Source organism: Lygodium microphyllum, chromosome 6 (genome assembly GCF_053477565.2).
Source record: "Lygodium microphyllum isolate KBCC chromosome 6, Lygodium_microphyllum_v1.1.10, whole genome shotgun sequence".
NCBI classification, from domain to species: domain Eukaryota; kingdom Viridiplantae; phylum Streptophyta; class Polypodiopsida; order Schizaeales; family Lygodiaceae; genus Lygodium; species Lygodium microphyllum.
Genome location: NC_141140.1, coordinates 8,545,158 through 8,559,608, shown reverse-complemented (window position 1 = coordinate 8,559,608; position 14,451 = coordinate 8,545,158).

The following is a 14,451-nucleotide window of genomic DNA, read 5'->3' as shown; positions in this document are numbered from 1 at the left end:
TGCTCCCAGGCGATGATATCTGCTTGGAAGTGCACAGGGCACTCTTCTAGGGTGGGCGGAATTGGCACTGCGGCCGCTATCACTGGCGGGTCCTCTGTCTAGCCTTGACCTCTTCAATAAGCTTCCTCTGCCTTTCTTCTTGAGCGGCTGCTCTCTCTGCAGATGGGTCAATGGGTGGCTCGTCTTCTGTTGGTGGTAAAGGGGGTGGATGGACCAACTCCTCCTCTTGAGACCCCATTTCGAAATTGAAGTCGGTCTCATCCCCCTCTTGCCGTTGCTCTTGCTGCACTGCCTCTGTTGTGAAGCCCAATGAGTCTATCTCCTGGGGAGATAGCCCTGCCTCTAGTAGTGAATTACGTTGTTCTTCCAGGCTTGGGCTGGCTCTTGTCATTCGAGCCGGTAGCTGTAGTTGTGTTTTTAGTGCTCTACGTGCCATGCCTAGTTTCTTGCAGGCTATTTCCACGGTCTCGTTGTCTTCTGGCACTGTTACATCCAGCAGGATGGTCATGAAAGCACGTTGTTGAGCATTGAAGCTCATGGAGACGGCACCTACCCTATTTTCTGCCATCAGTTTATCTTTCTCCAGTTGCCCTAGGCGTTGGGCGAGAGTCTTCACTTGCCTTTCATTGTGAGTGGCCCACTCCTCGGCCCTCTTTCTCATATCCTCCAAACTCTCACCTTGCCTTTGAGCCAGCATTGTCAGTCGTCGCTGCTCTTGGTCTTGCATATCCTTTTTTAGCTGCACCTGTTTCTCTTGTTCCGCACTCAGCTCCTGTTTTAACTTTTCTATCTCTTGCTCATACCTACGAGCTCTCTCTTCTCGTACCACTTCCAGGTCATTTGCAGCCTTCTGGATCTTCTCCCCCTAGGCCTGCAGATCCTCGCAAAATTCTACAAGTCCATCATTTCACTGTCTTAAAGATGCCATGACCTCGGTGTCTTCACTGGCCTTGGTCTCATACTCGGCTTCCACATCCTCCTTTTCCTGGAGCTGCCCTTTTAGCTCATGTAGTTCTCTCTGAGCTGCGGCTAGTCGTCACTCCCTTCTTCGTCTCCCTTCTTATCTTCTTCTTCCCGTCCTTGCCCTAGTGCTTCTCGGATTATGGCAGTAAGGATGCCTCCAAACCCTATGGTTGAGGCCTTGGAGGACGATGCCTTGCGTTTTGATCTGGACGATAGGGATTCTCCTCCAGCGGCTCTTCCTCCCGTTGCTAGAGCCTTAGCTAAAGCCTCTATGGTTCTCCTCACAAACCCGTTCAAGTTTACCTCGTCCAGTGATTGTGCCGCAATGCTCTTGAGTAGAGGCACGTTGATCCGGCTCATTATGGTGTTGTACCTCTGGCTCGAGAACAAAGTGTGCACCATTTTTGCTTGCAGCTGGATATCTGGGTTTGGGATGTCTGCCAAGCTAATCCCATCATTGGTATGGACCTTCACCTTGTCCATTCCCAACATGGCATAGGCATCCCTCTTCAGCTTTCTTTCCACTTTATTCGGCAGTCCCAGTGCCCTCTCCACCAATTCCGGGGTCAGCTCAATCTGTACTTGCCGGGTGGCTTCATTCTCGTGCACCGTGATGGTGCCTCTGTTTCTGTTAAAGGTGCGCAAAAAGTCAGCGCACTGGGTGTAGTCCACCCCCTGGCCCACTGCTTCTAGGTATTTTTGCAGATGGCACTGGTCTCTTCAAGGTTGAAGATACTTCAACCGGCTAAAGGCTCTAGTCTCCATCGTGAGCCCGTACTTCGCTTGCTCCTCCTCCAAGAAGGGGAGCTTGCCAGCCTTGTCCTAGCTTGCCATGATAGATGCCTGCAAGTTCAGCTATTTCCACTATTAGTGCTTTTTGACAAGTAACTTGCTGAAAGAAGAAAAGCGTAGCAGATTTTATTGATCTGAAATATTTTGAGTATAGCCTTAACTTTTCTTTTCAGACTTTTACAATTACATTTTACCATTGCATTTCAGCTTTTATTGACATTTCATACTTGGTTCACTTTTTAAATTCCACCTTACCCCCTCCCCCTTTGGAACGAGAAGAATCCATCCCAGGATTGGAGGTTGAGAGGACAAGGGCATTCAGCATACAGAGTGTCGGTCTATTTGCGCAGGAGCCAAGCATAGAAGTTGGGGTTATACTCTAGCTGAGCTTCACGGTCTAAATCGAATGGACGGATACCCACATGCATGATGTATGTCAGAACATTGGTTAGGAGATCGCCAGAATCGACGCGACTAGCAATGTGGAGTTCTTCCTTTGTTAAGAGGCGGTCAAGGTAGGGATGCCCCTTGATGTGCTCTTCCATGGGTCGGCCACGAAGAGTGGTTAATACTCGATACGAGGTTGGCACGACGTAAGTGGGATCGTACTCTGTTGTTTTGATTGTGCGGCGCTGCTCAGCGTTGGTCATTATGCGGCACCCCTCAACTTCCCATTGCAACCTAAGAGTGTACCAATGCTTCAAAAATGTGGAGTCAGTATCAACGAGCTTGGATAACTCTGTGATTTCCTGATCAGTGATAGCAGAAGTGGTTCGCTGATCGTAGGATGTGATGAGATGTTGTTTAATGGCTTGCTCTTTGGAGATCTCGCTGTTGAGCAACTCAGTAGTAGAGCGAGAAGCTTTTGCAAATGCGAATTCAAAGGTCTCCCAAGAGCAAGGCATATTGCGCACCTCCGTTGCAAAGGGTTCTTCTAATAGACCTAAGTCCAAGCGGTCGTAGCTAAGGGCTAGCGACACGAAGGTGGCATCGAGTCGTTTAATGCATTTCACCACGTCATCCCCGGTGTCCTCAGCGAGGCGGCAGCCAGCGCTAAAAAGGACTTGCATTCATATGAGGGCGTAAGGCCGATGGGTGGTCGAGGTTTGCTAGAACTAGAGGCCTTGACAATGCAGAGTTGCAGTTGGGAGTTTCCTTGAGCCTGCGGTTGGGCTGTTTGAAATATGGGTGGATTAGGGTCAACCACAACAGAAGGACTGCTGTATTCAGGTTTGCTTTGGGGAGTCAGATTGACTTGGGCGGATGATGCCTCCTGTGACGGTGGTTGTTGCTTGGTCCAATAGGCCTATGCGACTCTCTTGGGCCGAAGCATAGATGAGTCGGATGGCTGGGGCTCTGGAGAGCACTGCGGCTTATCGTTTTGAGGTGTTATGGGACGTGGGCTGATCAAGCTTGAGGGTGGCGTATGAATAGTGCCTCTGGCCGTGGGGGCCTTGGGGATCCACAGCCAGGTATTTCCCTCGTAGTAACCTTGCGTATGCAAGAGATCTTTAGGGGCCTATCTTTGCTTGATCATGCAGCACTTCCTGTGATTGTGTCTTGGCCTCCTAGGTTTAGAGTTCTGGGTCTTATGAGGATAGGAGCGTTGACTCCTAGGCGGTTGTTGCGGCTGTTTAGGCACCCGTTGAAGGCAAGGTTGTTGGGCCTTAGCTTTGGCTGCTGTGGGTTGCGGTTTATGGAAGTCGGGGAGTGGCGGCTGCGCACTACCCCCCTCCTTAGTCGTGCCTACGGATGTTTCTACAGGTGGCTTTGCGGACGGTGATGGTGTCGCGCAGCCCTTGCTGAAAGCTGTGACAATGCACACGTTGCCCATTGCTAGGTGGATGCGCTGCGACTCATAATCAACATTGCAGTGAGTCTGCTTTTTGAAGGTTCGCCCTAGCAGTGACTCCGTGCCTGCGTCTGTAGCACTTGGAAATATGTAAAAAAGCATTGGAACAGTCTCAGACTCGATAGAAACGACGACTCTGCACTTGCCGAGAAGTGTGTATGAGTGGGCCCCATATGGGTTTAATTTGGGATTTGTGGATTGAAGTAGTGGTTTGCTAAGTTGGATCCAATGACTGTGGGTTCAGACATTGAAATCTGCTCCCTCGTCGATCAAGGCATTGAAAGCGCATGTTTGCTTGGCAGTGACCGTGATACGGAGGTAAGCGGGTTCTACAGCTTCCTCATCCTCTTTGTTGATTTCAGTGATTGTAGCTACTCTTACTTTGACCGGCGGTTCTAACAATGGTGGCTCATGCAAAGGATGCGTGGGAGGGTAGTACTTCTTGACACGACTGTCATTGAAGAAGCCTATTCCCTCACCGTCTAGTGTCTCAAGCTCGACATTGCCGGTTCGGCTGATTGCACGAACCTTGAAGGGTCCGAGACCTCTGAATTTCATTTTTTGCTTATGCCCCTTAACTGAGTAAAGGAGCACTAAGTCACCCTATTGGAATTCGCGCTGCTTGACATGCTTGTCAAACCAACTCTTGCATCAGGCTTTCTCACAGAGAAGCGTGTGGGTGGCTAGAAGACGAGTCTCTGATAGGCGTTCAAGCTCGACCAGGCGTTGCGTCCATGCCTCTTTCCCTTCCCATCGTTCTTGAAGTGCTATTCTCAGGCTAGGAATGAAGAATTCTAATGGTAGAATTGCCTCAGTTCCATAGGTCAGCCTAAAGGGGGTTTGGTCGACAGCCATTTTATAAGCTATGCGGTAGGCCCACAAAGCTGCCATCAGCTTGTCCCAGTCGCTGCGTGAGGCTAAGACTACTTTAGTCAGGACATTGACAAGAATCTTATTAGTTGATTCTGCCTGGCCATTCGCTTGAGGGTAGTATGGTGAGGATTTGCGATGGATAATGAGAAAGGTGGATAGGAGGTGCGCTATCACTTCATTGATGAAGTGTGTGCCTTGGTCACTAACCAGTTCTATGGGGCAGTCGAATCGCGAGATCACTTGCCCCCATAAGAACTTGGCAGTCATCCTAGCATCGTTCTTACATGCCGCTCTTGCCTCTATCCATTTTGTGAGGTAGTCCGTGGCCACAATGATATATTTGGCTTGTGAATATTGTGCCACAGGATTGATGGGTCCTATGAAGTCGATGCCCCATTTTTCGAATGGTTGTCGAGCAATAACTGGGGTCAACTCCATCTGATCCTTGCAAATCGGGGCTTTTGTCCATTGGCACTCATCACAATGCTTGACGAATCGTGCTGCGTCGCGGAAAAGCGTGGGCCACCACAGTTGAGACTCCAGCACCTTTCGTGCTGTCGTGTCCACGCTAAAGTGTCCTCCCGCAATGCCACTGTGTGCCTCTGAGAGCACATCGTGCATCTCGTGCTCGCATACGCATCTACGCAGTAATCCATCTTACCCCAGCCTGTAGAGTTGGCCTGCAATCAGCTGATAGGGCTGGATCTTAAGGATTAATCACCTAAGTCGAGCTTTTTCTATTGGTCACTCAGGCAGTCCGTGCTCAAGCACTTGGACTATGTCATCTGCCCAATATGGCATTAGATCAGCCTTGAATAACTCTCTCTCGCTCGACAGGTTAAATAGATGAGCATCGGGTAATTCATCAACGATACCTTGTCTAGTGGCTTCTCCCGTGGGGATGCGTGACATGTGATCGGCCATGTAATGCTGTTTTCCCTTTTGTGCTACCACGGAGAATCGAACTCTAGAAGCAGAAAGAGCCATTGAGCTATGCATCCTGTAGTGCAAGGTTTGTTTATAAGATAGAGCAAGGCTTAATGGTCCACGAAGAAGGTAAAGGGTGTGGCCAAAAGATAATGCCGGAATTTCTTCACAGTGAACACCATGGCTAATCCCTCTCTTTCTGTTGTCGAGTAGTTCATTTCCGTCTCAGTGAGTTGTTTGCTAGCAAAGCTCACTGGATAATCTAAGTTGTGTTCGCCAGGTTGGCACAACACTGCCCCCACGGCAAACTTAGAAGCGTCAATGTGCATGTGGAAGGTAATGGTCCAATCTGGGGCTCGTAGAATTGCTGCTGTTGTTAGAGCCTTTTTCAATTCTTCATATGCTTGTTGGCATGCCTCGGTCCATTCGAAGATGATCAGCAACTTGTATAATGGTCTAGCGATCAACGCATAGTTCAGTACAAACCGCCGATAGTACCCCGTATGGCCTAAGAAGCATTGAACTCCCTTGTAGTTAATTGGAGGTGGAAGGTCAACAGTAACCTTGACCTTCGAGAAGTCAGTGGCAATGCCGTTCTTCGACACCACGTGCCCTAAGCTTAACCCAAAACTAGCACTTTAAGGGGTTCAAGGAGAGACGATACAAGCGACACCGCTCAAAGACTATGCGGAGTTTGTCTAAGTGTTCGATCCAGGTCGAGTGGACATAGAGATTGTCAACAAAGACTTCTAACTCCTTGCGAAGCATGTCCTTAAAGATGGTGCACATGAGACGTTCGAAAGTGGCAGGGGCATTGGTCAACCTGAAGGACATGACTATGTATGCAAAGATGCCCCACTCAGTGGCAAAGGCAGTTGTCTGCCGCAGGATGCACTTGCACCTGGTTGTACCCTGAGAAGCCGTCCAGAAAACTGTAGGCTTCCTTGCCTGCCACCCTCTCAAGCATGTGCTCGGTGTACAGTAATGGATAGTTGTCCCTCTTCGTAGCAGCGTTCACCTTCTTGTAATTGACACACACTCGGATTTTTCTATTCTTCTTCATCACAATGACTATGGGCGATACCCAGTCTGTGTGCTCAATTTCGTAAATGAATCCAGCTCTCATCAGCTTTTCAATTTCCTCTTTGATAGCATGAGCGTGTTTTGGATTTATAGGGTACAGTCGCTGCTTGATCGGCGTTGCGTCTGGCGTCATGGGTATGTTGTGAGTCACGACACTCGGATCTACCCCCTTAAGCTCCTCTAAGGACCAGGCAAACACGTCTATATACTCTCGCAAGAGAGTGACAAGACTCGTTTCTTCTTCATTAGTTAAGTCATCGGCAATGAATACTGGTCGGGGTGTTTCCCCTTCCTGGGCTAAGTCCACCTCCTTGACTTTGGCTGGTCCCTCGATTGGTTCGCTCATCTGCCCTTGGCATTTGGCACCTAACAGAACTACTACCTTATCCCCCTTTTTGAATTTCATGAAGCGTTTAGGGAGGTCCTGTGGCTTACGCTGTTCTTCTGTTCGTGTATCCCTGGGTTGCTTTGCCTTTTCCTGCCTTAACCGTCTACGCCTCAGATGGACGGGTAGGTCCCCCTTGGTACGTCTGGTCGTGGGCGGCCTAGGGATCTCTGGATCACTATCCGAACTAACTTCCGATTCAGAGTCAAACCCTCTGTCTTCGCTAAAAGAGGTGGTCTCCCCTGGTGGCTGCAGTTCAGATGGGGATTCAGTCCTAAGTACTGATGTCGGGTTCCTGGCTGGGCTAGGCCTACGTGCTCAAGGTCTATGGCTCCTACGTGCTCCAACCAAGCGCGATCACATTCCATGCGCATGACTCCTCACTCTATCCTAAAGGTCTGTCTTTTCTGCGGCTTGAAGTCTGCTCATATCTGCTCGATTTCTTGTCCTTCAGTGTCGTATTTTATGGTATCTACTTCACCCTTGCTCTCATCACTGAAGGATTGGCAGTCTTCGTATTCGTCGCTAGAATCTTTGTCATCCGACTGCTCGTCATCTCCTAGGGTTTGGTATGTCTCGTGTCGTTGGTCAGGAACTAGGGCCCAGTTATACATGAGGTTTAAATCATGCACCCTAGTCCATTACCACTTGGATTCCTCTAAGAGATCCTGGAGTGGTTTGAAGTTTGCAGCTGGATTGCCAACTAGCTTGTCCGTTAGGTATTCCAATATCCCCTGGAGTTCTCTTTTGTTGGATGGTACTTGGAAGGTGACAGGCTTAGGCTTTCCACGGAGGCTTCCTGCCATCATGCAGATTGGTATAGAGAGTGTTTCGTTAGACTTGCCGATCGTTTTGATGGATTGCTCATAGCCTCATGATCTGAGAATGGCAGGTCGATTGTAGCGAGAATGTGCATCCAATCCCGCTCATCCTCTGGGCATGGGATATACTTGGTCAAGGGCTCATAAGACTTCTTGACCTGAGTGTTACCCTTGAGCATAACAGAGATGGCGTCTAGGTCGACTGGTGAGGTCTTCCAAGTGTCCATCTCTATCCTTACGGCATCCGTTCTATTGCCAAGGAAGACCAAGTTGTTACCCCAATCTTCGATGACTCTACCATTGCGCATCCAGGGTCGGCCTAATAGGATATCGTAGTCCACTCCCTTCATGACTATAAAGTCAATAGAGAACTGGACGCCTGCGATCTTCACTGGCCAATTCTTAAGTACCTCGAATGGCTTCACTCTCATACCGTTTGCTAACATGACATTAAACCTAGCAGTTTCGACAGGTGGGTTTCCCCAAGTCTGAAGCACTGCGTGGGTAAGCACACTAACCCTAGCTCTTGTGTCTACGATTCCCTTTCTTATTGTGTCACCTAGGGCTAAAACCGCCAAGACCGCATGCATCTCTGAACCTTCCCAGAAGGCATTGACGTGCAAGGATTTAGGCATAGAGTGCAGCATCAAGCTCGGTATTTGCATTTCTGCGTCAGTGTCTTGAGGGTCTGCCGTGACCTGCTCTCGTGACCCTTTAATCCACTGCTTAAGATCTTGCCATAGGTTAGGATGCTGCCTAAGCAGATCTCCTAGGCTAAGTGTTACAGGGGTGGTCACTAGCGTGGTCAGGAGATCGTTGTGTGCTCGTCTCTCCCCTAACCTAGATTGTCATGGCCAATGGCCGTGACTGATCTGTGGCCCTGTAGCGTCAAGGCTTGGTCTTAGCGGCACTGCTTGTGGTGTAGTTGTGTCTCTCGACCTTGGTTGAGGAGGTGATATTGGCGTGCTCACACTGGAGAGATCATCGATCTCATCCTCTATGATGGGCTCAGCATCCTTGAGATGCTCTTGAGCCTCCTTTACCCATTCCTTCACTTTTTCTATGGCCTCTAACTGTCGCTTCGGATGCGGGTATTCCCCTACCTTAGCGCTTCCCTTTTCGGCCGTCTTAGGGGCTGAAGTCTCTGCCTCAGCGTCAGAGACCTTTCCAGTAGGCAAAGTTGTAGCACTCTCGGTTTTTAGTGCGACTTTAGCTTCCGATCTCTTCTTTTTCCGCCTACGACTTTTCTTTCCTATCGAGGTTGTGTCAAGATTGCTAGGTCCTGGCAGAGAGATGCCGGCCTGCTTCATTTGGGCTCGGGTCATTACCCGCAATGGGATAGGTGTGGCCTCCCATCGAGGTTTTCGACACTAAACAACCCCAATGGGACAGATGGTACGTTGGCTGAGCTAGCAGATGGCTTTCGCTTTGGGCAATCGATGAAGAGATGGGTGATTCCGCACTCTGAACACCTTTGGTCCGCCTTGTCTCTATTTTGCTGCTCTCTTTCAGGGCAGCGTGATGAAACATGACCTGGGTGACCACAAGTCCAACAGATAATTGGATCCTGCGTCTGCCCCCCTAGGCCTCTACCTCGTCCCCTTCCTAACGCTATCACCAGCATGGGTCGATAATCCATGAGGACCGCGTTGCCCTCGTCTTCGTGCGAGACGGAAGGGTATATGTAGGTCTCTTCCTCATTCGGCTCCTCCACGTAGTGGACTGGAGCATTGCTCGGTGGATGGGTCACGTAAGGACCAGGCAGTCTAGGAATGCTTGTAGGGTTTATGTCCATTCTAGGGATGGCTAGTTTCATATCGTTAGGCGCGGGAAGAGCCAATGGGGCTCCCCTTCCGAAGAATGGCTGCGGCCTATTCGCTAGGTAAGGCTAGCCATAGGGTTGCGAGTACGGAAGTCTTCTTGGTAATCTACAATTTACGACATCATGGCCAAACCTACCACAGTACACGCATTGGATGTGTGGGCACGTTGGTCATCTCAACATGTCTTGCAACTTGGCTAATTCCATCTTGACATCTGCCAAGCCTTGGTCTGTCTCAGTGGCTTTCCCCTTATCTTGGGATGATGGGATTGATCACTCACTAGAGGCTGACGCTCTCTTTGAGCTTTGCGAGTTGGTCTCCTCTAGATTCGAGCTCCTGGAGTTCCGCTCCTTCAATTGATCATTGACTCTGATAGCTTCCTCAAACACTCTAGCTATCGCGTCTCACTGCAAGCTCGAATTGCCTGCTAAAGCCTTATATAACTCCTTGTCTCAAATGCCGCTGATGAAAACGTGTCTAAACTGCTCTTTCAGTCGGCCGCTCACCCATAGGGATTCTCTTGAAGAGGCTCCTCACATGGGTTACGTAGTCGCAAATGTCCTCCTTCTCTTTCTGCTTGATGTTCATCAAGCGTACTAGTAAATTATCAGAGTATCCAGGCTCGGCAAATCTCTTAATGAAGAGATCCTTGAGGCTATTGAAATTGGCACGCTCTGTAGCATCTAAGCTCATATACCATATCCTACCCTTGTCGCCTAGGCAAAGCCCGAACGCTTGCGAGCGTTGAGTTTGGTCGTTGAGGCTGTTGGCTTCGCAGACTTGCTAAAACTGCTCAACAAAGCTGCATGGGTCGTCATGAGGTTGGTACTTATTGAGTTGCTTGGCAACAATCGGTATTTTGGCCTGGCTCTTTGAGCCTTGGCTTGCCCCTAATCCTGCGAGTAGTGACGTCGCTAGTGCGGTGGCACTCTGCTCTGCTGCTGTATTATCGAGCAGTCTCTTCATGAGAAGCTTGCTCAACATCAAGTCTCCCTCTAGTGCTCTCTCATGGTCCGTTCGGTTTCGGCCAGCTAAGTTCAGCACTTGCTGTACCTCATGCAGCTCCATGCTTTGCCTTTGGCTCCTAGCCTGCTGATCCCTATTGTACTCGACTATGCTCTGCAATGCTTTGCGAGCTAGCCTTCTCTCCTCTTCTAGATCTGCGATGATTGCGTTTGCTATCCTGGCGTGGTGCTCGTACTAAGCGTGTGCGTCGTAATTACTCACCAGCTCTGCTGAATAGCATCTGGGAATATATTCAAATCGAGCTCCTCATTAGACCGATGGTTTGAGCTCTCTTCCGCCATGGTCGAGTTCTCGCGCTCCACTGAGCTGTTGATCAGGTTGAATAGACTTGACAGATCCATGTCATTAGCGCTCCTTGCTTGGTCCTACCCTGCGCTTTGATGGTTTGTCTATGTCTTGGTTCTCTCCTGCTGGTGGGTTCCTTGAGTGGTTTTATCTGAGTGAGTTCCTTGACTTGTTGAATACAATCCTCAATTTATGATCACTCAGTGTGTGTTGTTTCTCGTGCACTTGTGGTCAATCAGGCTTTCAGCTTTCTTATGTGTACTTTAAGTGCGGAATTCAATGTGAGTGCGGCAAACAATCTCTATATGCCTTACGCCCTCTTGTCTCGTCTCGGGCCTGATAAGCTTCGTCGCTCAAGTCCTGGCCATTCTAGTGCATTCTAGGGTCTGCCCTGCTTCTTGCTGTTCACTCGCGGGTCGATCACAGGTCCTACGATTGGATTTTCGTTCTCAACGCATCAGGTCGCTGGGGAGTGCTCCAGCACTGTGCCCCTGTCCCTTGGTCGTGACTCCTACGTTGGGAACTGCCTACAAGGCGTTCGCTATGTTGTCCTGGAGCGGGTTGCGCTTCCAGTCGGTCGTGGGGGTCAATTTTTGATGTTTTCTTTTTTCTGCCTAAGGGTGTGTCCGATTCTGAGAATTGGACATCTGATTTACTAGTGGTCCGATTCTCAGAATCCGATCAGGTGGGTCCGATTTTGAGCTGTCCAATTCTTAGAATCGGACAGAGGTTAAGTGTCCGATTTTTGAAAATCGGACAAGTGGTCCGATCGGACCAGGTGGGTGGTCCGATTGCTGACGTGTTCTAATCCGTGGGTCCGATTCTACGAATCGGACAGGGGTGGGGCCTCGATCGGACGAGGCGTTCGATCGGGCAGGTGGTCCGATTTCCAAAATCGGACGAGTTGGTCCGAGTGGTCCGATCGGACAGGATGGTCGGTTGTCCGAGCGTCCGATTCTGAGAATCGGACACTGGATCGGATGTCCGACCCCGGTGACCCGAACGCACTTTCGAGCATGAAATTGTCAAAAATCTTAAGGTATTGATTATTACAAGCTACAAGATTCAACAGGAATGATGCTGTAGTGATGGGGAAGAGATCTATATACCTGGGGATTGCCGATAGCAACGTAACTCCTTGCACTGATCGATTGAAATGGGTCACCCAAGCTCTCTCTCTCTCTCTCTCTCTCTCAACTAGTTGCAAATGAGGATTTCCTTGCACTCCAAGAACTTATACCCCTGCTGGACATTACCCGGATGTTACAGATCACTCTCCTTGCAATTCCTACACATTCAAATGAGCATTTCCTCCATTTTCCACTTGTTTTCCCCGATTTTCTCCCTGTTTTACAACAGCAAACCCTATGCCTCTCGGGTGCGATTTCCAAATGTTAGCCTACTCTAAATGCAATAAGAATCGAAAGCAAAAAATTGAAATAATTTCTCCATGTTTTCCAATCATCAAACACACAAAATATCCCAAAATACTTGTCTTTGAAGATAAAAAACACCCAAACTTTCTACCTATCTCAAGCTCTGTTTCAGGGATGAATCCCCTACTTCGATGCTCGATATGAGACGCGCAAGTGCTCAAGCTTGAATCCGTTGGTCCCGGCAACGGAACCAAAATGTAGAGGGAGCTCATGCTCAACCGCCAAGACCCACGGACCGCTTATTGCTTCAAGCGTTTCAAGCAAGCTCTAATGGCTATCTCTCACCTAGCTGACGCGCCGTCGATCCTACGAGTGTAGTGAGCTTACCTTGATGTTGATGTGAGTAGCCTCCTCCCTCACACACCTCGGTAGCTCCACGATTCTTGATGCAAGCTCAAGTATCCTCAAGCCTCCTCCATCGCCAAGCTCCATCCTCCATAGCTGCGTGCACGAGAAAAGAGAAGAGAAGAAGAGAAGAGGAGATGGTGAAGAGCTTCACCCTCTTGATCCCTCACTCCCACACACTCACTCCCTCACACTCTAACACTCGCTCTCTCAAGAGCACACACAAGCAAGAAGGAAGAGAAGAAGAGAAGAAGATAAGAGCTCTTGTTAGCCACAAACCAAAGAATGAACTTCCATTCATTTTTTTGAACTTTATATACAAGCCCTAAAATCCCATGGGCACCCATCCCCTTTTTTACATGACTGGCCATTGTGGCAAGGTCCTTTTTCCATTTTACTCTTCTAGCATTATGCCTTTAGCCTACACCCGTCTAAAATTTTACAATTGGCACAGGAGGGAGCCTGGCGCTCTTTTACAAGAGTTTTCCAAGTTTTTGAGGCGCCTTTCATTTAAAATTGCGCTTTTTGTCCCGGCTTAGCTTTAGCGGTTGCCTGCGTGTCTTTGCTCTTTTTTCGTGCTTTTTCTGCTTTTTTCTTCATTTTTCGCCATCTTGACTTGGGGTTAACAGGCTATCACATTTGGGAATTGCATGCTCGTAAGATTATCCATAGCCATGATGTTGTGTTTCATGAGGATAAAATGTATATAAGACTAAAACATGTGCATTGTAGTTCATGAGGATAAGATGCATATAAGACCAAAGTAGGTGGTTAAGGTCTGCATGGTGATGTTTTAGGAAGAGCCTCCTATTACAGAATAACCAACCCCAATTAGATGGCATGTAGTTGTTCATAATGTAGTAGTCCAAGATCCACATCTTGTGTAGGATCATGATGTTAGACAAAGAGGATAGGCAAAACAAGCCCCATAGATGTCTTGAGATATGCAACCCTTCTTATCATTATTGTTTGAAACCTTTATGCATTATGTCTTGGTGACAGATTTCAATAAGCCCCTTACTTATGAGAATGCTATGTGCAATAGTGATAGTCACTCTTAGGATAGGACAATGCAGTTTGAGCTTGGTTCACTGTAGAAAAATCATATCTAGGACTTGGTATAAGTTGAAGAGCATCCTTGGTCGCTCGAAGCAATCATACAAGGCAAGTTTGGTTGCAAAGGATCTTAAATACGAACATGGACTTAAAATTTGATGAGATATTCTCCAGTGTGGTCAAGATGACAATCCTTTGCTTGGTATTAGCCTTGGTTGTGTTGATGGATCAAGACTTATACCAGATGAATGTTAAAATGGCTTTCTTACATGGGGACCTACATGAGGATATCTATATATCACATTATAAGGGCTTTGAGGAAAAGGAAAAACACCTAGTATGCAAGATGAGAAAGAGTCTTTATGGACTTAAACAAGTATATAGGGAATGGTTCCACAAGTTTGATACTTTTATGCATTCATAGGGTATTGCCATAGTGCTATGGATCTGTGTCTTTACACAAAGAAGGCTCTTGATGGTAACATTATCATTTTGGTATTATATATTGATGATTTTTTCATTGTTGGGAGTGCCTACGTTGAGCTAGATGCTTTGAAGTCTTGGCTCAAGACGAGATTTGAGATGAAGGATATGAAGCATGCCTCTTACATAGTTGGTATATGCCTTACACGCAATCACTCTAGGAGACTTCTCTACTTGTCCCATGAAGAGTACATATATAGAGTACTTAAGCGATTCCATGTGTAGGATGGTAAGCCTATTGGTTGCCTATTATCTTCTCATGTGAAGGTTAGTCTCATAGGAAAATTGTCCCCAACTAGAT